This window comes from Ambystoma mexicanum, chromosome 6q (genome assembly GCF_040938575.1).
Source record: "Ambystoma mexicanum isolate Mex_15411 chromosome 6q, UKY_AmexF1_1, whole genome shotgun sequence".
NCBI classification, from domain to species: Eukaryota; Metazoa; Chordata; class Amphibia; order Caudata; family Ambystomatidae; genus Ambystoma; species Ambystoma mexicanum.
In genome coordinates this window covers 19903959-19925592 of record NC_090937.1, presented here as the reverse complement: position 1 = coordinate 19925592, position 21634 = coordinate 19903959, and the positions used below count along the sequence as shown (strand labels likewise).

The 21634-nt window shown below is 43.3% G+C and overlaps 1 protein-coding gene across 4 annotated transcripts in view; it reads left to right on the top strand.

Moving 5' to 3' along the window:
• The window catches only part of HELQ (helicase, POLQ like), a 938511-nt gene that overhangs the window by 182339 nt on the left and 734538 nt on the right, over positions 1-21634 (top strand). The gene's annotated exons all lie outside the window — the stretch shown is intronic.

Here is a 21634-nt window from a genome sequence, read left to right as displayed (position 1 = left end):
AAGCAGACACACTGGTCATCCCTGAGGAAATGGGAGTCGACCCTAGAGGGCGAGATACTGCGAGATCATTGGGAATACATTTGGGGTAACCTACCGAAACTAACCCTTTCGATACAACTAAGGGAAGCATGGTGCCAAATCATGCAATGACACTACACACTAGAAACCGTACATAACATTTTCCCTAATTTCTCACTGCTCTGCTGGAGAGGTTGTATGGAGAGGAGGGAATTGAATACATTTATGGTGGTGCTGTGTTAAGGAGAATTCTCAGAAATGTGCTAATTCCCTCCACCTTAGAGACCCCCAGCAACTTTGCTGGATTTTGAGGACTTGATTTTTTTTAACCTGGAGGGAGTGAGACCGTTGTTCCCACTCTCATGTATTTTACTGTGATTTCTGAACTTTGTGTTCCTTTTGGTTATGGAGCCTGACTCCATAGGAATCATCGTTTACATTGTGTCACACAGCACCTTCAGTGCAGAGGCAGAGGGAAGCCTTTCAGATTTCCCAAAGGTTTAAATACCTTCTCTGGTATAAACTACTGTTTCTTAGAGGAGTAAAGTGAAATTGGCTTTACTTACATTGTAACTTTCTAGACCCAGCACACACTATTTTACAATAGGGTGCTGGAGGGGTTACCTAGTATCCCCTTTGTCTAGTTTCTCATGTAACATTTTTAGGTTACCCTTTCCTCACTGAATGGCTGGTGGCAGTGGTTTAATTTTAACTAACGTGGTGTGCTATTACAGTGGGCTGCGTTCGCAGCTGCAGTAAAGCACCCAAGGGTGCCATTTTTTTCAAAATGGCCCTGGTCTTCTTTTTTTTGCCATTTCTTTGTGGAAAGGTCCTTCTTGAGATTTACTCTGCGTGCCGAACTAGGTTTGGGCCCTTTGTTCACTTTGCCTTTGGCGGGATTCACAAGTGAAGCCTGCCTCTGGCTCCAGGGTGTTTTGGGTGGGAAGGAAGTGAGGGATGTGCCCGAACTCCCTGTGCTTAATCTACTAGGAGACACAAATGCACTCTGTAGTGATTGGCTGGCTGACTGTCCGGCAAGGACAACCACCCTGCTGGGTGACTGACAGCTAGGCTGGAATAAATGGGAGAGAACTGAATAAAAGGCGAGGCTTTTGGCTTGGGAGGCAGAGTCGACCACTGGACGAAGGAACCGAAGAAGAACTTGAAGAGGACGCCTTCTGCAACTCCTGGACCTTTGGTTTGGCTGGCGAAGCCCTGCTGCTCTGCTGAAACTCCAAATTCGTATCAACAGAGAAGCTCCTGCAAAGACGACTTCTCCCCTTGAGTGTTATAGCCAGGGAGAGGAACACCAGATTGTGTGCATTGCTTTTAAGTTGGCCAAGACCTCCAGGAAGATCCTCCGGACTCCCATGAAGCACGACTGACTGAGCCTGAGCCCCCTGAACAGAGTGCGGGACCCCAGTAGCAAGAAAAGTCCATCTCGAAAGTCAAGAACCGCTGTGTTGCTATTTGCGGTAGTCGCGAGGAGCTGAAACACCGAAGTGCCACCTGCTGGAAAGATTGCTGGTTGCGAGCGGTGACCGTCGCATTGCAGTGCAGGAGTCCCCAGAAGTCCTCCCACTTGTCCCCACAGGCACAGGAGTCATCTGCTGCACTTTTCTCTTCAATACAAAGGTACTGTAAAGTCTGAGAGAAGTTACCTCTTGTTGTAGAGTTGCTTGCATCTTCTACTACTCACAGGTCTAAACAGCTTGTGGCCCTACATTGATTCTTCTTTTCCTCAGACTTCTAAAACATTGTGCAAAGACTTTTCCTGCTTACCTACCAGAAGTGCTTCAGCCCATATAAGACTTTTGCCCATTGACTTTGGCTTAACCTGTTATAACTGAATAACCATGCTTAGTGGATTAAAAAGTATTTACCTGCTTAAGAATATTTGTGATCTCTTGTTTGTTCTAATAACCTCTTCCTTTAACCAATTTCTAAAACTATTCGAAATGCAACAGTAAGATATTAATGTTCCCAGCACCCTAGCTATTGAAGTCACCTGAGGATGTAGGTTGTGACTGTGGGCATCCCAAAAGGTTTGTCACTGATTTTAGAATATTAAGATGTGCATTTGAGTGTTACGTTTATATTGCTCCCTTCTGAGGAAGGCTTACTCTAACTGACAGATAAATAAATTAATAATTGTTTATTCAAGAAACCTTGTGTTTTAAGTGTTTATTTGAATACTTGTCACTGTGAATCTCTGTGTAACTCCCCTACAGCTCACATTGACCCCTCTTGAGATAAGCCACACTACCAACCTGTGTAGTACAGACTTATACCAAAGGTTGGGTTCCTTTTGACAGAAGGTCAGGGTTGTTGTAGTGCACCCAAAGGTTACTGCATACAATCTAGCCTAACATGCTGTCCGGCTCTAAAACCCTTTGGGGGGCTGGGGGTGTGTTGGAACACAGCTAGGGGATCTATTTACTTTCACCAAGACTACGAGTAACAGAGAATGGTTGATAGGCTTTGCGGACCCGGAAGTCACTTTACATCTAAAGCACAGAGTAAAGCATTTATGACACTTCTAATAACTGCTTGCTACTTATAGCCCAAAAGTGGAAACAAAAAGAACTGCTGATGGAATAGGATTGGTTTGATAAATTCTGGCATTTCCTGGCAATGGAATGGGTCACCTACAACATACATGTGGCGTTTAAGATGGATTGGGGGATGACATTTTCATTTCTTCAAAGTGACTTTAAGATTCAATGGTGCCAACACAAACTGAGAATCTTGGACATTCTGTTAAGTAAATCTATCACAGCCTTGGCGAACTGTATACTGGAAACCAGGATGAATTAAAACCTCTGATGTTGTCTGGGGAGAGCGGAGGTAAGCGGGCAGGGGAAAGAGGGGATGGTTAGTGTTAGGGAGAATTCTCTCTTTAGGCTGAATTTCCTAACCTAGTGAGTCCCCCAGCAGCTTTGCTGGATTTCTGGGGTTTGTTTTTTTCTCCTGCCAAGAGTGAGACTCTCTTTCTCCCACTCTTGGACATGATTTATGGTGTTCCTTTGACTGCTAATGTGTTTTATGGGCTATGGGGTCCTTTACTTCATAGGGTCTCATGTGTTTTTACTATGTGTGTTACGCAGCACCCTCCGTGCAGTGACACAAGGGTGTCATAGTGACACCCCACCATAGACTCCATACCGTGGGACTGACTACTGTCTCCGAGGGCATGTAAAGTCACCATTGGCTTTACTAGTCCCAAATTATGAAGAGAAACCAGTACAAACCATCATATTGTGGACGTACTAGTCGGGGCAATTCGATTGCCCCGGGGTCTGTTAGTCGAGGGGGCACGTCTCCGTCCCCCCTGATCGAGTTTTGGCTGGTGGCAGTGGATACTACTTTTTATATTCGACCGCAAATATATTCCTATGGGATTTTCCCATTGTTCGAGGCTACCAATTTTAATTATTTAATTCTCATAGCCTCGAACATACTGCCGGTTTATTTATTTAATAAATTCACCGGTTGGTATTTTTTGCCAGGACTCGATTCTAAAATGACATTTGTGTTCTCTTCTGTGACTCCAACCCAAGTCGAGCCCTTTGTTCCACTTTTTGGCGGGCTTCTCCACAGAAGCCTCCAAAAGTGGTGCCACTCTGTCTGGGTGCCACAGGGGATGTGGGAGGGGGTTTAAGCACCCTGGACTGAGTTAACTTGGTAACTCAAGTCGCACTCTTGTGTGATTGGCCCCCACTTAGCATGTTTGATTGACAGCTAGGCTGAGTGAATGGGCGTATGCTGCATAAAAGCAGGGCTTTGGGGACTGGAACTTCAGAAGTTGTCACAGGAACTGAGAATCCGACGAGGGAGAAGCTGAGCCGACCTACCACGACGACACCACCGGTGGAGCCCTGCGGAACCGACTCACCACTTCCCTACGACAGAGAAGATCTCCCTGCTGGAGAGGCTTCTTCCCCTGACTGGTGGGTACAACCAGTTTACCTTCTTCTCTTCGCACCCCAGACCGGCTTGTGGTGGAATTGCCCGTGCCAAGCACCCCGGCAACCGGATAGCCACTTACCACTGGACCGCGAATCAACGGACCGCTCCTTTTACTTGAGAAACTCCGCGGCTGGTTTCTTCCCTGGCAGTGCAACGGACTCCTGTCTTCCTCCCCGACGAGATCTTCTCTTCCCCCGGACGAAGCACCGACTTGCATCCGCTGCCGGGAACAACTGCCCCGCTGGAGTATTCTCACCATTTTAAGATACCGTGTCCGCCGGGCCTCTCTTTCTAAAGATTGCTACCAGGTAATAATAATCCCTTAAGCTTCTGGACTGGGCTGGCCGCCTTGACCCTCTAACTGGTCCCTTTCTTTGGTCCAACTCCTTTTTGAACCGTTACAAGACTTTTGTGCACTGCAACCGTGTGTCCTTGGACACATTTCGTTTTGATCCTCGTAAAGCGGATCCGGCCTACTGACTCTAAACTCACGGTGCTACTTTGCCTTCCTCTCTTGTTGTGTTCGTGAAAAAGTGTTGGGATCTGTTTCAATTTATTCTCTGTTTTTGTCTCCCTTTTTTAAACAAATTATTGGAGTGCCATCTATGTTAAGCGCTCACCGCTGTCTGAAAATAAGTGGGGCTTTAGTTAAGACTTGTCTAATATTCTTTTAAGGGAGTGTATATCTTTTAGTGACCGTGTTTTTGGATTGCTTACTATTAGTGCCTGTGTGTTTTTTCTAGATGTGGTTTTAAATAAATAATTATATCTCTTTTACACACCAAGCTCTGGTCAGTGTTTACTTGTTCTATTATGTTCTCTTGACCTATTTTGAATATTCTGTATACTGCCTAACTCTTCTTGAGGGAAGTCTCACTGCTCAGCCACAGCTATCAAGTGAATCTGTGTGGTACAGACTGCTACCAAGTGGGTTTACTGCCAAACACCTTTAGTCCTAAATCTTTTGCAGTGGTCCCAGAGGGAGCTGCACAGGTTTCTGCCTAACAGTTAGTTACATGTTTGACTGTTTTACAAAAATTCAAAACAATTTCTTTTTTTTTAAACCATTTTAATACAGATTGTTGATCAAACTATGACAAATGTTTTAATAGCTTATGTTCTTCCACAATTAAAGCTAGGTTTGCAAGTCAAATGACTCCACTGTTCCTTTATGTGCATATCAGGATCTCTAAAGTTCCCGAACTATAGCTCTCATGTTTGTGATGAATCCGATGGACTTAAGACTTTTTTCCCTACGGTGACCTCTTCCTATTGGGCAGGGGGATGGTAGCCTCTACCTGGTCCTGACCCTGACCCTCGGCGTGGCTGTATGAGGGAGGTCCATATGGGGTGGGGGGAGACAACTGGAGTCCATCGGGTGAGACGTGGCATCTCCCTTTCAGGATTAATTTTCCATTTGTAACAATCTAATGGCCCTTTGTGATATCTTCCCTCTTTCACCCATAGAGAATATTGGAAAGCATTAGCCACATTTCAAAGGCTAACTCCACTGCCCGGCCCTGTAAAATTCTGAAAGGCACTTTTTCCAGCTCCACATACTGTTCTTCCAAACACAGTTTGCCTTTGAAATCTATTTTAAATGTTTATACAAAATTCTCTGAAAGGGACTACTGTTCCCACAATCCCCAATGCATTGGTACGAAGCAGAAGAGTAATACTGATGACTTCCCCAGGTCAGCAGTCTAGTTCTTCCTCGAATCCTATTTGGTAATGCAGATATAACGGGTAAGAAAGACTCAGGAAGTGTGTGAGAGATCCTTCCTGAAAGTCCTGGCTGCAGAACTCGTCTGACAGAAAGGAAGGAACTGTGCTGTTTGGGAGAGACGAGAGGGGGATCCTTTGCACTCCAGCTGCCAAAGAGGAGCTGCGGAGTGCTGGAGAAGCCAAGAGGACCAAAGCCAGCTCTGGTTGACTTGTAGGTAGAAGCTGGGAAGGTGTTTTCATTAATCTTAGAGGGTAAGACAAATTTTAGATGGTTTACAAATAGAGTTGTGGCAAGGTCTTCAATATCCTTCCCAGGTGGATGAGGGGAAGTATAACAGTATGCCATTAAGGCATGAGACAGGGATTGGGTATCCTCAAAAGAAATAGGGAGAGGACATATCTCATCCAATGGTGCCATGATATTATCCCGGAGGTTATTTCACCCCATGTGATCCTCCCTCATATAGCCGCTCAAAGGCTCAGGATCAGGTAGTGGCTGCCTTCCCCTGGCCACATTGGGAGAGGTCATTTCAGGGAAAGGAGTGATGACATCATTGGATTCATCACAAAGGAGAAAAGTAGAATAGATGGGCAAGGTGAGCTGTGAGTGTGTGATGGATTCTTCCAATGGAATGAGTGTAAGGCTCTGTTTCCCGAACTCAACAGCAGAGCACCAAGGGGGGGCTAGGAGAGGGAGAGTTAAAAGAACCCTGCTAGCCGATGACCCATGGAAAACCTGGTTTATGGTAAAAATCTCGAATAAATAAATCTCGAAAAAATAAACCTAAAAAAAAAGGCTGAGAAAAAAAAAGTCGCATTTTTTTAATGACGTTTTTTATTCGAAATTGGGGGGGTCCCCGCTAACCCTCCTTTTTTATTTATTTATTTTTTTTAACCTTTTTTTTTTTTTAGTCCCGGACCCCAAAATAAATCTATAATTAAAAAAAAAAAATTGACTGACCACCAGAAAACCCACATAGCTTTAGCCTGGGAAAAAGCCAGTGGGGGTGGGTGTCTGGATTAGGGTGGTGCTAACCGAAGGGAGACAGAAAGGGACGGCTCTCGCTCCAAATTAATCCCAAAGACCTTTTGCCCAAATTATTTGGCGATTCCACCTATGCCCATGATTTTTGTAAGAATTAAAATAAATACCCTTGAACTAACTTCAGGTCCCTGTGAGGTTTTTAGTGGCTCCCCCCTCACAGCAGACTGTGTAGGGTGAGGGTGGAGGGGGATTTTGATGCACATAGTGGAGAAAATCAGAAAAAGTATAACGCAGAGAATATCTCTTGAGGCGGAGACCATGCCTGACACACACACAACGTGCGGAGCATGTGGAAAAAGGGACTACAATCATAGGGTGGGTAGTCTCAATATGGAAGCTGTCACTTCAGTAGTCTTGGAGCACTGGGTCAAGGAGAGTCTAAGTCGATTCAGACCTAGCCCACCTGCTGGGGAAAATGTTTGAGGCTAGCTACACCGGACCAGACACATCTAAGATGAGGAATCTTTGGGGTGATGTCATACATTAAAAATAAAAACAACAGGGACTATTTTTGGGTATTTCAACTGTGTGTTGCCCAAAATCGTTTTCACACTAAGGAAGACACAGTTATGTTGAGTGGGGAAGAGTTTTTCAAAAAGCCAATAAAACTAATTGCGCTTTCCAAGTCGTCTCTTGTGCACTTGTGTTATGCTAAAGGACACATGCTCTACCGCCTTGGTTTTTGCATGTGTTAGCTGCCATCCAGATGAAAGTAAACACTAATTTTAATAGGTTTTCTCTGGGTGGGCAGGTGCAGGTTTGGGTTGTTAAAACTGTGAAGAACTTTCATCAATCGATGTTCTCTCTGGAGGTAGTTCACCTCAAACAGGAAGGGCCCCTAGATGCTTAGGCAGGGGGTCCTTAATCAGAACGAGAATAGCCTGTGCGGTTCATACTGTGCACTAGGTTTAGTCGTTCTCTAGCCGACCGGTTTCTGTGGGACAAAATTGGTGGGCCACATTCATCAGGGCTTTGGTGGCTCAACAGAGACCTGAATTGAGTATGAAAAGTCTCCTCAACAGAGTGCTGGACCTTGCAAGTGGTGTGAATCTGACCAGCGATATTCGCTCTTCTCCTGGCTCCTGAAAAGGGCGCCAAAACCACAGTCGCAGTCACAAAGAAACTCTTGCCTGGAGCCTTCCTAGTGGAGCCATGCTGCAAAATCCCATCCAAAGTCCTGTCTTCCATCTTCATGACAAAGGAATCCATTGACTGTTTTTGGCTGCAGATCCTGATCTCTTCCTGCCGCGACACTTTTTCTGTGGTGAGGTACTGTGTTGGCTGGGGTATTTACTTAAGAGTGTGATTTCTGTAAATCTTTTGGGGTGGTTTCTGTGATTGGGGGTCCGCTCATCCAGTTCACCCAGGCCCACTGCCGGAATCCTCCTAGGGTGTCTTTGAACACTTATTTGAACAGTCTTCCACAGGAACTTTGACTTTTTCTGCAATTGAACCCTATCTCACCCTGCCTACAGCTGGTACATAGACCACTAGGGTACCTCTTCTTCCTCTGAGATAACTCCTGCAATGGACTAGGGAAGGACTGGATAAGAAAAGGATTAACAAGTGTTTAAAAGTGTACTTGTGAAAGTTAGTTGGTAACTGTAACTCGGAGAGTGAACAGTTACAAAAGTTCTTACTTACCTTGAATGTGTTTTGTGCCATTCTGAAAAGTATATGTAAGGTTGTTTTACTCACCTGTGAATTGGTTGCGTTTCTTCCCAATAGTAATGCTGTTGGCTTCACTTAACTATTTCTTTCCGAATATTAGTGTGTACGTTCACCAACTGGGTCTTGCTTCCCCTGACCTGCTGTATAGCCTGTCTTAATTAAATCTACCTTGGGTTTTACCTACCTGGAATAACATTGAGTAATTCTTAAAGTGTAACTTTGGGTTTTAAATTTCCTCTGGTCTGTTTTATACAGATGCTAAAACAGTCTTGGGTTTATACCTACCTTTAAGTTGCTGATATCTCCTTTAAAAAGTATATGGGTTTTACTTACCTTGGGCCTTCCTAAAATAAGTTAGAACGTTATTGCTTTCCTTAGTCTGTGTTCCACTTACCTAAAAAGCAACTGTAATAGTATATTACAACATTAGGTTTCTCCTACCTGGAATAGCTGTGTGCCATTCTTAAAGTGTTCTGTAGGTGTAGCTGACCTTGGTCTGCCTAGTGCAATCCTAAAGTAGTGTAAATAGTTTTTGCTTACCTTAGTCTGTGTTCCACTGAGCTGAAAAGCAAATGTAATTGTATATTACACCAAAAGGTCTTACTCACATAGTATAACTGTGTGTTATCCTGAATGTGGTTGTAGGTTTCTACTGTCCCTTGAATGAGTGTTCCACTATTAAGAAAAGTATACTTGGAGATTGGTTTACTAAGTGATTTCTTAACTGAGTGTCACTGCACAACTGCTAGTGTCTACTACCCGTGTATTACTGAAAGTAACTTATGGTTTTACTCCCCATGAATAGGTGTGTCCTATACTAAATGGCTTGTTAAGGTCTGACTTGCCTAGAAATACTGTTGGCTTTCTGAGCAAAGTGTATGCTTTGGTCTGTGTACTCCAAAGCATTGTGTTGGGTTTTATACTGTGTTTATGACTCTATGACAAAGTACTTACCCTAAGACTTGGCCTACTGTATTTATAATAAACCTTTATTTTGTATAATACATCTGGTTGTTGTAAGAGTTTCTGTTGAACCCTTGGTATACTACAAGTTCTTTGTACTTTCCTATAACCCTCTCTCACTCCTAAGCCAAGCCTTGCTGCTCTGTCTACGCTACCATATACTCAGGTGGTACAGCATTATACTAAGAGTGGAGTCTTTTACTGTCTCATTTGAATGGTTTTACTAAGCCCTTAGTTGGACTTCAGAACAACTGTCCTAACAGTAAGAGGTGTGTGTGTCTGGGTGTGAGTGGTTAGTCCAATCTGCTGTACAACTTCATCTGCCACATAAAACAAAATCTTGCGGTGGATAAAAAGTGGTGATGCTTTTCATGCCACTTTTTCCACTCTGTTTGACTTGGAAAATGACCCTCTATGGTTGTAGCTTTATTTTCCCCATCCTGAATGCAAGCCTACAAGCTCCAGCATAGACATTAATGAGAATTTAAAAGAAATCTGATAAGACACAAAGTGAAGGGAAATGCATGACAAGGTCATTATTTCACATAACATGTTCTGCCTCCCATTAATTTCTAATCACCCAAAAGTCTCACATTAGATAATTTTAAGAAAAAAGTGCCACAGCAATGGTCACTGCCAGTTACCGTTTCACCTCACTACTCTCTTCCTGTTGTAAATGATCTGCCTCTGAGACACATTAAAAAGATAAGACCTCACTGGGACGGTCTGTGTATCCCTGGCTGTTTGTGTTTGAGGGGGAAGGGGACATGGGCAGTCGTCTCTTGTCCAGATGCTAAATCCACCTCTAATTGCACTCTTTTTAGTACACATTTAAATACTGTTTTTTTCCTAGTTTTAAAAGATGTACATCTTTTATACTTTGTCCACAACATTAAAGAATATGCTTTATTGGGGCAGTGGTAACAATCCTCCCAACCCACTACCATCCCCATCACTGGTGGGGTCCCACAACAAATAATTTCCATTTCCGCCAGTGCTTAAACACCCAGCACCCAGGATTTACATCATACTTTCCAAACAAGACCCACAAAACACATGATGTATTCTGTTTGCATGTAAACTCTGTTAAGTTATTCAAACAGCATGAGGTTATGAAATCAGTATTTACCAGTTTGAATCATGAAAGGTTCTGGCAGAGTAGACTAGGCTTTCACACAGACAAAGATACATTCTATTTAGGTCCAAACCCCACTGGCAAGTACGTATGAGAAGAGGATCTGAAACTAGTCCATACTTGCCATCCTAGCCTTGTCATTTTCATGTAGGGCCTTGTTGGAGCAAACCGGTGAGGTGCAGCTATATTTCCTAGGCATAGCAAAGAAGGCACCCACATCTGGGTTTATACAATTTTACTTGGGGAGACTAACTGAAATCAACACGCATTTGCAAAGCCAACAGCTTCGGCTTTCGGTTAGGCATGGATAGGCATTTGCCAGGCACTGATATACAAGTACCACCTGGCCATAAGATGGGAACAGCTGAGAAACTGTCCAAGTATCTGGGCATATGATGTCATTGCCTGGCAAGTGTCTTAATACATCTACACAAGCCAACACTGCTGGCTTTGTGATTGCCTATTTTAGACAGAACCCAGTTCAAGGAACAGAGGCATTGAGAGACATATTGCTTATAAAATCAACTTTTCTTTATCACACCAGGAGCTCATTTACAGAGGCAATTAAGTAATTAAACACTCAAAAGAATGCTTGTATATAAAACTGGAAGTCCTATACAACACAGAGATTGGTGTTACTTTTTGATAGAGCTTGCTCAAAGAGTTCCTAAAGGGTACGTTTTCACGGTCTGGGGCAGGTAGTTGGTAGTAAAGCCATAGGCAATCACATAGCCATGGCTAGTCATTGGCTGGGTAAATGACCAAACACGCCCATAGGATGTGCGTTTCTCCTCACATCCTGTCTCCATCCTATCTGTGTTCCACTGCAAGAGTTCTGGCTTACACTTAGTAAGCAAAACTAAAAAAAGGATGGGCGTAAGTCTCAGATTCAATCATAACCACCAGCATTGCTCTGGTCAACCTTCCATAACATTGCCTGCAAATCAGCTCTGGCCCTGCCACTAATGTGAGCAGCCCTCCCCCAAACCGTTCGACTGCTAGACCAAAATGCCTACAAATGCTTGTTTTCCCGTGCAGAGGATACAGGGCCTTGCAATTAAGCCTGAACTGCACATTTTGGTGTCAGAACCAAGAGCCATTTGCTAATGGCTTGTCCCCCTCTGTTATGGCACAGACATACTAAATAATTATGGCATGGAATATTGTGTAGAGAAATGATAGATACAAGGATTTCAATGAATCATTTCCATTACCTCTTTATGATTTTACTAGTCTCCCCTCCAGAATTACATTTTTATTACTACCAACCTTATTTTTTCACTTATACTTAAGTTGTTAATACGGCAGAATATATATTTTCAATGTAATTTGTAAGTGCCCCCAGTCGATTGATGCACCTTCTGCAGAAATCTGTCTGCAAGCAACATCATGTCATTTACTCTTTGATATAGTTAAGCATTTTATTAAGCATGATGTGAAAAAATGGCATACTCCCACAAAAAAATAAACATAAACCTACTTTAAATTACAGAAACCAACTTTGTGGTTTTAGGTTTGAGAAAATAGGTGTAGGCCTGCTTAGTTAGGTGTGCTACCTCAATTAGAGGTGTGAATGGCCCTTCATCTCCCTTTTTCGTTTGTGCTTTCATGGCTGTGAGGCATAGATGAAAACAAATCCTGGCTGGGCCTCCTGCGGTGCAGCCTCTCAGAATGCTAATCTCTCAGAGGCACCTGCTGCACGTTTAGAGTGAAATGCCCCCCTCCCCCATGCCAACCCCCCCCCCCCACCACTCCATTGGGTCCCACATTCAAGGCCTCCTTTCTGGGGGGGCCAGGAATTGGACGTTAGGGGGCCTGCCCCGTTCCCCCTGCTGGAGCCAGGCCTGAGCACCGACAGCAGACCTGGGCCACCAGGTTACGGTGACATCCGCCTGCGGGGATTCAACGTAGAACTGTTTATACAGATGCTGATTAATATAGGCGTTTGGTAAGGTTTCCAAGGCTAAGTGGATTTGATTCCTGTGAGACACCGTTCATTACTGTTAAGGTGGATCTCTAGAATCTGGCCTGGTGGACATATTTTGGGAGGCTGTTGTTCAGTAGTTTACACAATCATGCAATTAATCAGTACGTGAGTAAATAATGACGCTGGAACTAGCTCTGGCTCCATTCTCTTATTATCTTTCTCTAACTGCCAACTGCCTTCCCTGCCCCGCCCCTTCCCTCACTTCCATTCCCTCGCGCTCTGTTCCATTCCTTTCTCAAGAGGCTGTATTCTACTCAGCCACAACAGAGGGTTCTCTAGTTATAGTGAACAGGGGAACTCTGAGAGGTTAGCCAAAACCCAATCAAGGTAGCAATGGAGAGCAGTCTAAGCTATTTTAAGGAGATTATAAGTGGGGTCAGTGGTCCACAATGAGTCCACACAACAACACACTGAAAAATGAAACAAGCAGGCGATATCGCACCAACACTCATTGATAGTTATATATACAGCCCCCATAGAAATGCTTGGCACCTAGAAACACTTGTATCAAGGCGCATTATAAATACCATATCATATATATCATAGGTTCTTAAAATGCATTCAATGACTTACTGCATCACTTACTTACCTTCTTTTATTGATGTAAAATGGAACCAAGTCACAAGAATTATGCTCTTGTAAAGTACTTATGTTGGTGATTGTTCAAGAGAAGAGATGCAACAAAGTTAATGGTAAGTAAAATGTGTTCTTATCTTTTAGGTTTCAGTGCTCAGGTGCGACGATCAACAAGCAGTGCAAGGGAAGGCTACAAAGAGACTTGTTCTCAATGTTAACCAATAGAAGACAGGGGGAGACAAATGCTTTGCGTTTACATACCCCCCTGACTCCAATTTTACCAGAGGACAGGATGGGTCGACTTGGGGTCACTGGAGGTTGGATTTCCCGAAGTTGGTTCCAGTGAGAGTTGCCCAGGAGCTGTGGGTACAAGGATTCTTCCGATCGGGTCTAGGAGCAGAGTGCAACCCTTTGCGATGGAGAAATGCAGAAAGCACCTATGCAGGACGGGGGACGGCGACTTACGATGGCCACCATACACACATGACAGCAGGCACCCTCCAAGCCACGGGTGAAGACCTTCCAGAGCAGGATCCATTGCAGCTGGGAGGCTGAAATTTAGCAGCAATGCTACTTATACCACAAACTGATGACCAACAAAATTCTGGTGCAGAAATGCAGAATGTAGAACAGCGACGGTTCTAGCCAGGGTCTTTGCAGGTAGACCAACAGGGCTCCCTTGTACCAGGATGGGCCTCTTCAGCTGTCTTTGTCGGATCTTCAGTTGACTGGTTCTATGAGTGATTCTTCACTCTTAATGCTGATCTGAAAAACTGGCTGCAGGAGTCCTGTTTTTCCCCAAAATCTAGTCTGGAACCAAGCCTGCCCATTGTAAGTATCTGCACCTTTCAAACTGCCAGTAGATGTCTAATGAGTGACAACTATTGTTTTACTCATGCCCCACACTTAGACACTCTGGCTCCAGGAATGTGGAATGGTAGTAGACCGTTCCTCCCGCTTCCTGAGCTATGCACACAAACAAGCCTCACTATCCTGCGAAAGCTGCAGCTTTCCTAGGCAAGTGCATGACCTTGTATGAGATTTCCTGACCTGGCAAGGATGGAAGAAGGCCAAACAACAATTTGGCCAAAGAATAAGTGAAAATCTTGTGGCATGGCCATTTTGGGGCACTAGCCACGTTTAGTAGCCATACGTGGGAAATGTGAATGTGTACACTAGAAATCACACAAATATTTGTTTGCTTGTTAGGCGCTTATACTGGAAGTAAATACTGTTTAAAGGCGCCCACCGGGCAACAAGGAGGGGACAAGGGGATGTGAAACAATTAAAATACATGAAGAAATATTAAATACAGTGGGTGGCACATATAAAAGTAACAAAATTCCAAGTATGAAAAAACGAGGGTGATACAAAGTGTCAAATGTGCACTTCATTGTAAGATGCTGTGTGCAGTGTTAAAAAGTGACAAAGTGAAACCTAGTTTACCAGTACTGATCGTCGGAAGGACTGATCAGTTCTCCCAAAACAAAATGAGCAAACAGCCAGGGGAGGGAAGCTGAAGACTTCACCTAGCTGTAAAAAGTCAGGACGGGTCCAACAAAAAAAGCAAAAAAGTTTGAGGGTCCAAAGAACGATGGAGAGAAAGTTGCTAAAAGAGAAATGTTGCTTAGCAATGACTACTTTTTCTGTTGTCCAACTCTAGCTTAGTGGTTCCCCTGCCTCATTTAGTTAAATGGCTACTCCCTCTTATTTATCTCCATCTTTTGCTCACTCAATTTCATAAAGACTCCTATGTGACAAGGTCAGTAATCTGACCTTGTCAAGGGAGGTTTGGAACCTCTCTCAACCTCAGGTGCGAGCTCTACCAGGGAAGAAGCTAGAGCCAGACCTACCCCAGAGGGGGAAGGTGGCGGTTGAGAAGGCCCCAAGTCCTGTACCCTCCCAAAGTGCCTGCATCTACACAAACCGTTCTATTATGAATCACTCCATACCTCTTCAGGCAAATGCTTCCCAGTTTCTTTTTTATGATTTCAGCATTCACAGACGGCAAAAGCCTGAGACTACTCCAGTTGATGGATTGCTCTGACCAGCACGAAGAGAGAAGGCAGCCAAGCGCCAAAGAAGAGAATCAATGCAGCCCCAAGCAATCCTGTCTTCAGTCAGGAGACATCCATGCATCCTGTGTTGCAGCAGCCACAGTAGAGATTACCATGGTGCAAAGGAGTGTCTTTCTTAAAACTCAACCCTCCACCCAGTACTGACCATGGACTTGGCCGTGGCACGGCCCCCTGACACAAACTGGAACGCTTCTCAACGCTGGCTGCCATCTTTCCTGCACAGCAGACACACGCAGCAAAAATCTACTCTGCCATTTACAAGACTTCCCCGGTGGTGAAGTCGGGGCAACATTAGCTAGCGGATGACGTCTAATGGGAGAAGGAGGGGGTTGATAAGAAAGGGCCCAGGAAACAGTAAGGTGTGGGTTGTTCAGGTGAGGTCGGAGGAGGAGGTCGCCAGAAGAAGGAAGAAAAGTGGACAGAGTGTTGAGGGATATTGGAGAGAAGGTGACTGTTAGGGAGAATTCTCAGAAATGTGCTAATCCTCTCTACCTTCAAGATCCCCAGCAACATTGCTGGATTTTAGGACTTTTTAATTTTTAACCTGGAGAGAGTGAGATCTTTTTTCCCACTCTCCCATGTATTTTAATGTGATTTTGAACACTGTTTCTCTTTGGATTGTGTAGTCTGACCAACTCCATAGGCATCATCTTTTACATTGTGTCTCACAGCACCTTCAGTGCAGTGGCACAGGGAAGTCTTTCAGATTTCCCAAAGGTTTAAATACCTTCTCTTGGATAAACTACTGTTTCCAAGAGCAGTAAAGTGAAATTGACTTTACTTAAATTTGTAACTTTCTAGACCCAGCACACACTATCTTAAAATAGGGTGCTGGAGGGGTTACTTAGTATCCCATTTGTCTAGCTTCTCATGTAACAGTTTTATGTTACCCTGTCCTTGATGAATGGCTGGTGGCAGTGGTTTACTTGTAACTACTGTCGTGTGCTTTTACCGCGGGCTGCATTCGCAGCTGCAGTAAAGCCCCCAAGGGTGCCATTTTTGTCAAAATAGCCCTGTTTTTTTTTTTTCGCCATTTCTTATTGGAAAGGTCCTTCTTAAGATTTACTCTGTGCGCCAAACCAGGTTGGTTCCTTTGTTCGTTTTGCCTATGGCGGGATTCACAAGTGAAGCCCGCCTCTGGCTCCAGGGTGTCTGGTGGGGGTAGGAAGCAAGGGAGGTGCCCGAAACTCCCTATGCTTAGTCTCCTAGGAGACGGGAATGCAATCCTAGGAGATTGGCCAGCTGACTGCTCGTCAAGGACAGAGACCCTGCTGGGTGACTGACAGCTAGGCTGGAATGCATGGGCGAAACCTGCATAAACTCCTGGACCGTTGGTTTGCCCGGTGAAGCCCTGCTGCTGTGCTGAAGCTCCGAATTCGTATCGACAGAGAAGCCCACAAGGACGACTTCTCCATTTGAGTTGGTGGGACCAATCAACTCCAAAGTAAGCCACCCGGACATCCTCTCAAAGCTGGTTGAAGAATAGCCAGGAAGAGGAACACCAGATTGTGTGTTGCTTTTAAGCTGCCCAAGAGCTCCAGGAAGATCATCCAGACTCCCAGGAAGCAGGACCGACCGAGCCTGAGCCACCTCAACAGAGTGCTGGACCCCAGATGCAAGGAAAGCCCATCTTTACAGCCAGGAACCGCTGTGTTGCTATTTGCATTAGACGCGAGGAGCTGAAACACCGAAGTGCCACTTGTTTGAAGATTGCCAGTTGCGGTCGGTGACCGTCCCATTGCAGTCCTTGAGTCCCTAGAAGACCTCCCTCTTGTCCTCACGACTGAGGCACAGGAACACCAGGATCTGCAGAGCTGCACAGTAACAGAAGCCATCTGCTGCACTTTTCTTCAACCTAAAGGTACTGTACAGTCTAAAAGAATGTACCTCTTGTTGTGCCACCTGGCTTGATCTTAGTTGAGACTTGTCTCGGTTGCTCTTGTAGAGTTGCTTGCATCTTCTACTACTCACAGGCCTAACAGCTTGTGACCCTACATTTGATTCTAATTTTGCTACAAAGATTTCTAAAACATTGTGCAAGACTTTTACTTACCTGCAAGAAATGCTTCAGTTCACCTTGACTTTGGCTAACTTAACATTGGCTGGCCTGGCTCCCTGAATGACTCCTCTCCTCTGCTGATGTGTTTTGCCCTCCTTCCAGGAAAGGATTAACCTATACTTTGCATTGAGGTTTTTTTTAAAAAACTTCCCTAGTTAAGCATAATTGTGTGAATACTTGTCTTATTCTGAAACCTCTTTTCTTTGGCACGCCTCAAGTATATTCTAAATGCAACAGTGATATATTAATGTCCACTACACCCTAGCTATTGAAGTCCCGTGAGGGTGTAGGTAGTGTCTGTGAGCCATCTCAAATGGTTATTTGCTGATTTAGAGAACTAAGCGTGCATATTTTTTAAGTGTATTTGTGTGTTGCTTTATATTGCTCCCTTCTGAAGAAGGCTTATTCAAACTGACTGTTAAATAACGAAATTGTTTTATCAAGAAACCTTGTGTGTTAAGAGTTTATTTGAACACTTGTCAATGTGAATCTCTGTAACTCCCCTGCAGCTCACATTGACCCCTCTTGAGATAAGCCCGACCACTCGACCTCACTGCCAACCTGTGTAGTACACATTTATATCAAAGGTTGGGTTCCTATTGCCAGGAGGTCAGGGTTGTTGTAGTGCACCTAAAGGATATTGCATACAATCTTGTCTAACAGTGACATATTGGTTTGTGAGAGCAGGGGGTACTGTGTTGTGAGTGTGCATGAAAGGTGGGTGTGTGAGAGTATTAGAGGGCGTGTAGAGACCAACCAGGTGCAAGGAGAATGAGAATGTTAAATGAGAGTGGCTGAATAGAAGGTAGGATGCGTTTGTATTTAAGCAGTGTAAACAGACACTACGATCCCAGGGTTTCTTAGCACTCAACCGAAAGCATCAGGCTTTGAGTATTTGTTGTGAATGGGCAGTCAAGGTAAAAACAGTTGGGATTTTAATCTCTTTTTAAAATCAAGGAGACATCGTCTGTTTTTACTGTATCGTCCATATGCCCTATATATAGTAAACCGAGGATAATCTAGAGAGATACGAAGTGATGATTTAAGTGTTCTGTTGGAATGATGCCAAACAAACCGCTGTCTCAAGTAGTTGGAGCATTGCCATAAAGAGTCTTATGAATTATGACTGATAGTTTAAACTGCTTGAATCAATGAATGGGGAGACAATGGAGCCTTTTCAAAACTGGAGACCTATGTGCGTGCTTACTACTGTTTGTAACAACGCAAGTTGCAGCGTTTTGTAGAATGTACCTGTTATAGTGTGTCTAGAAAAACCTGTATAAGGGCAGTTATACTAATATAGTTTTACCCTTTTTTTGGCTCGAGCTAGAGTGGCGCCGACTCCTTCTGATGTCAAAGGTGTAATTAGTATGAAAATCATTAGATAATAATAGGTGGTTAGCCTACTAATTTGTGAGCTTAATACAGGGAACGGTCGAAATCCAAACCTACGGATTTTACTTTGTCGAGTACTTGAATGGTACACTTGGATTGTGCTAGGATTCTGCAACTCCTGCGGCCATCTTGTATCAGCCTAATCTCCAGCCAAAGGCCACAAGATACTCCTCTGGGAACACCAATCAGGAAGAAATCACCTCATCACTGCAACACCAGTGACAAAATGAGAGAAAAAAAACACTGATGGACTAGGCGATCAGGTGACAAGTGTGTGTCATCCCTTCTGAACTCCCTAGGGGCCTCCAGCCAGTGGCGTCCAATTAAGGGATGTAACAGTGAAGGCTGAAAAGCATCAGTTGACCAGCCTTGTTGCATCTTAGCCTTTTGAATATTTTCTTTTATGTGTCTTGCTACTTGTCTGTAATTACCCATTATTGCTTCTTGTCAGCTTCACCCTCACCATGCGCTTCTCATGCTATCTGTTCCTTTCCCTCCTACTTCTGTCTTCACGCTCCTCTGCTCAGAACCATCTCAACTCCCTTCCCCTCGATGCCACCTCTCTTCTCACTCCACTACTCACTCTATTCACAAAACCTACTCCATCACCAACTTCCATTACACTTCCTCTTCTCACATCTAACCCCAGCTGTAAGGAACTCATGGTGGCAACAGTAAAGACAGACACAAGTGATCACAGTTGAAGGGTGTTTATTAAACTGTATAAATGGGTCAGAAAAATCTAAATCTAAGATGGGAGCAAGCTACGACCATCAAATAATAAGGCAGTCCTAGTGGCATCTTGTCAAATAAAAAGGGCCGCCTATAATCAAAATCAATTTAGATTATGAACGTGGGGTATTGTGGGATGCCCTTATTGCGACAGTATACTAATGCTGTTATTCAGCTGAGAATCATGTACCAAGTCGCATCCAAAGTGTCAAAGGAGTTTTCCACATCCTCCTGATTGATTAATTAACTAAATAAGAAGACACTCTTTTGAATGTGCCACGTGTCCATTTAATGTTACTGTTCATGTCTATAGGTTAACACGTGTTTCGGGCTAAAAAGCCTTTCTCAAAACCAGGCATGTGCTGTCAAATGTCATGAGCATTACATATGACTACAACATTACATCATTTATGATCAGTCTTACATTACATGTAATTACAACCTCACCGTAATCCAGACAGAGAATGCAATTACATCATCGTAATCCAGACAGACAATGAAGGGTTCGGATAGGGAAGGATTTATCAGGTGCAGAAAATGAATAAAGCAACAAAATAAAACAAAGGACAGAAGGTACAATGTTTGATATTAACATTTTCCACATACACATTTAGTCGGTAATCATAAACATGTCCTATGTGTATAAATTAGCCCTTTTCCTCTTCACTTAGTTATAAATCTGTAGTTCATTCCTCTTCAGAGTCCTCCAGTTTTAGGTGATAATCTTATGTGTTCAAATCTTATCGTATTACCCATCTGTTTTATCAATAAATTCATGCTTCATGCCCAATTATCTTTGCATCAACAATTGTATTTTCGATATTATTCAAATTCTTTAGTTAAAGAAATGTACTGCTCAGTCTCTACATTACTGTTTATAAAGAACTGAAAAATTGTTCACTTCTCGATATTACTTCAATTCTTTGCATAAAAACATGTTATTCTATCTCTGTATTGATATTTAAAAAGCACTGAAAGGTATTCACTTCATTTTACTTCCCAATATCACATTTTAAACTCACCCAGAGCGTTGTAGTTATGCCCTTGCATTAGCATTTACTTCTCTTCACGTTCATTTGTCCTGGGATGAGAACCCTCAATTCCTGTTAAGGTAAGTTAACAAGTAACCCTCTGCACATTGTCACATAATAAACATTGTTCAGTTTCATTCTCTTATAATGCATGCTCTTTCCCGCGCTATACCTTATGATAGCTGACAAATTGCCACCACCAGTTACTTTCTCATTCGCCTAATTAGTCATAAATAGTTTTTTTTTATCCAGTTTCGGCGCATCCTCAGCCTTTATCATTCAGTCGTTGCTTAGCCACTTACCATGCCATTAGCATACAATCCTTCAGTATTGCATCAAAGCGTACAATCCAATATGTTAAACTCCCATTGGCAACATTTATTCATTCCAACATAGGTCTGTGGTATGACCCTTATCTCATTGTTACAAGTAGCATCTTTGCCATATTCACTTCCAACAATAACATTAAAACGAAAGTAACGTACTATTTCAATACGTCCCATTTACTTGTTAAGTTTCATATTAACCAAGTTAGTCCACCCTCTCCTCCCTCATAAAAACGCTCACCTGAATTCTTAGGGTTAAGATCCATCTCGCAGCCGTGATCCGTCTAAGAATCGCAGACTGCCATTTTGTTTGTTTTTTATAGCTGGCCTGTCGGCTTTAAGCTCTTTTTCTTTTCTTTTTTTCCCTGTGCAAACCATTCCTAGCAGGTGTGCACCTCTCAAATGGTTTACATTCACATCTCCTTGTTACTATATCCATGTATCCCATTTTCTACCCTCATTACAATAGAAACCATGTAGAGCCATCATATTTTTGATGCAATCTCAGGTTTCAAAAACCATTATATATTGTGCCTTTATTGGTATGAGATTGTACCACGTTTCTTCCCCCTGGTACAATGTTTTGAATGTGTTCTAAATCCCTTGTACGTTACTCCCCATTCTAATATTACATTATGATTATATTGCTACACATTTAAAAGCTTATGAACCAGAAGATGTATAGATACTGTATAATGCTACAACTTGTAGTATTACACAGTATCTATACATCTTCTGGTTCATTGAGACCTACACATTCAATCCATAATGCCCTCTATTATTTAGTATCTTCTTATATTATTGATACATCTGCTTTCATTCCATGCAAATTCCATACATCATTAGCTCTCGTTATTAGTCTCTTCAAAGCACTTTCTCTCTCATTCTAATTTCCAGCTCATACATTGTTTTCCTTGTTCAAAT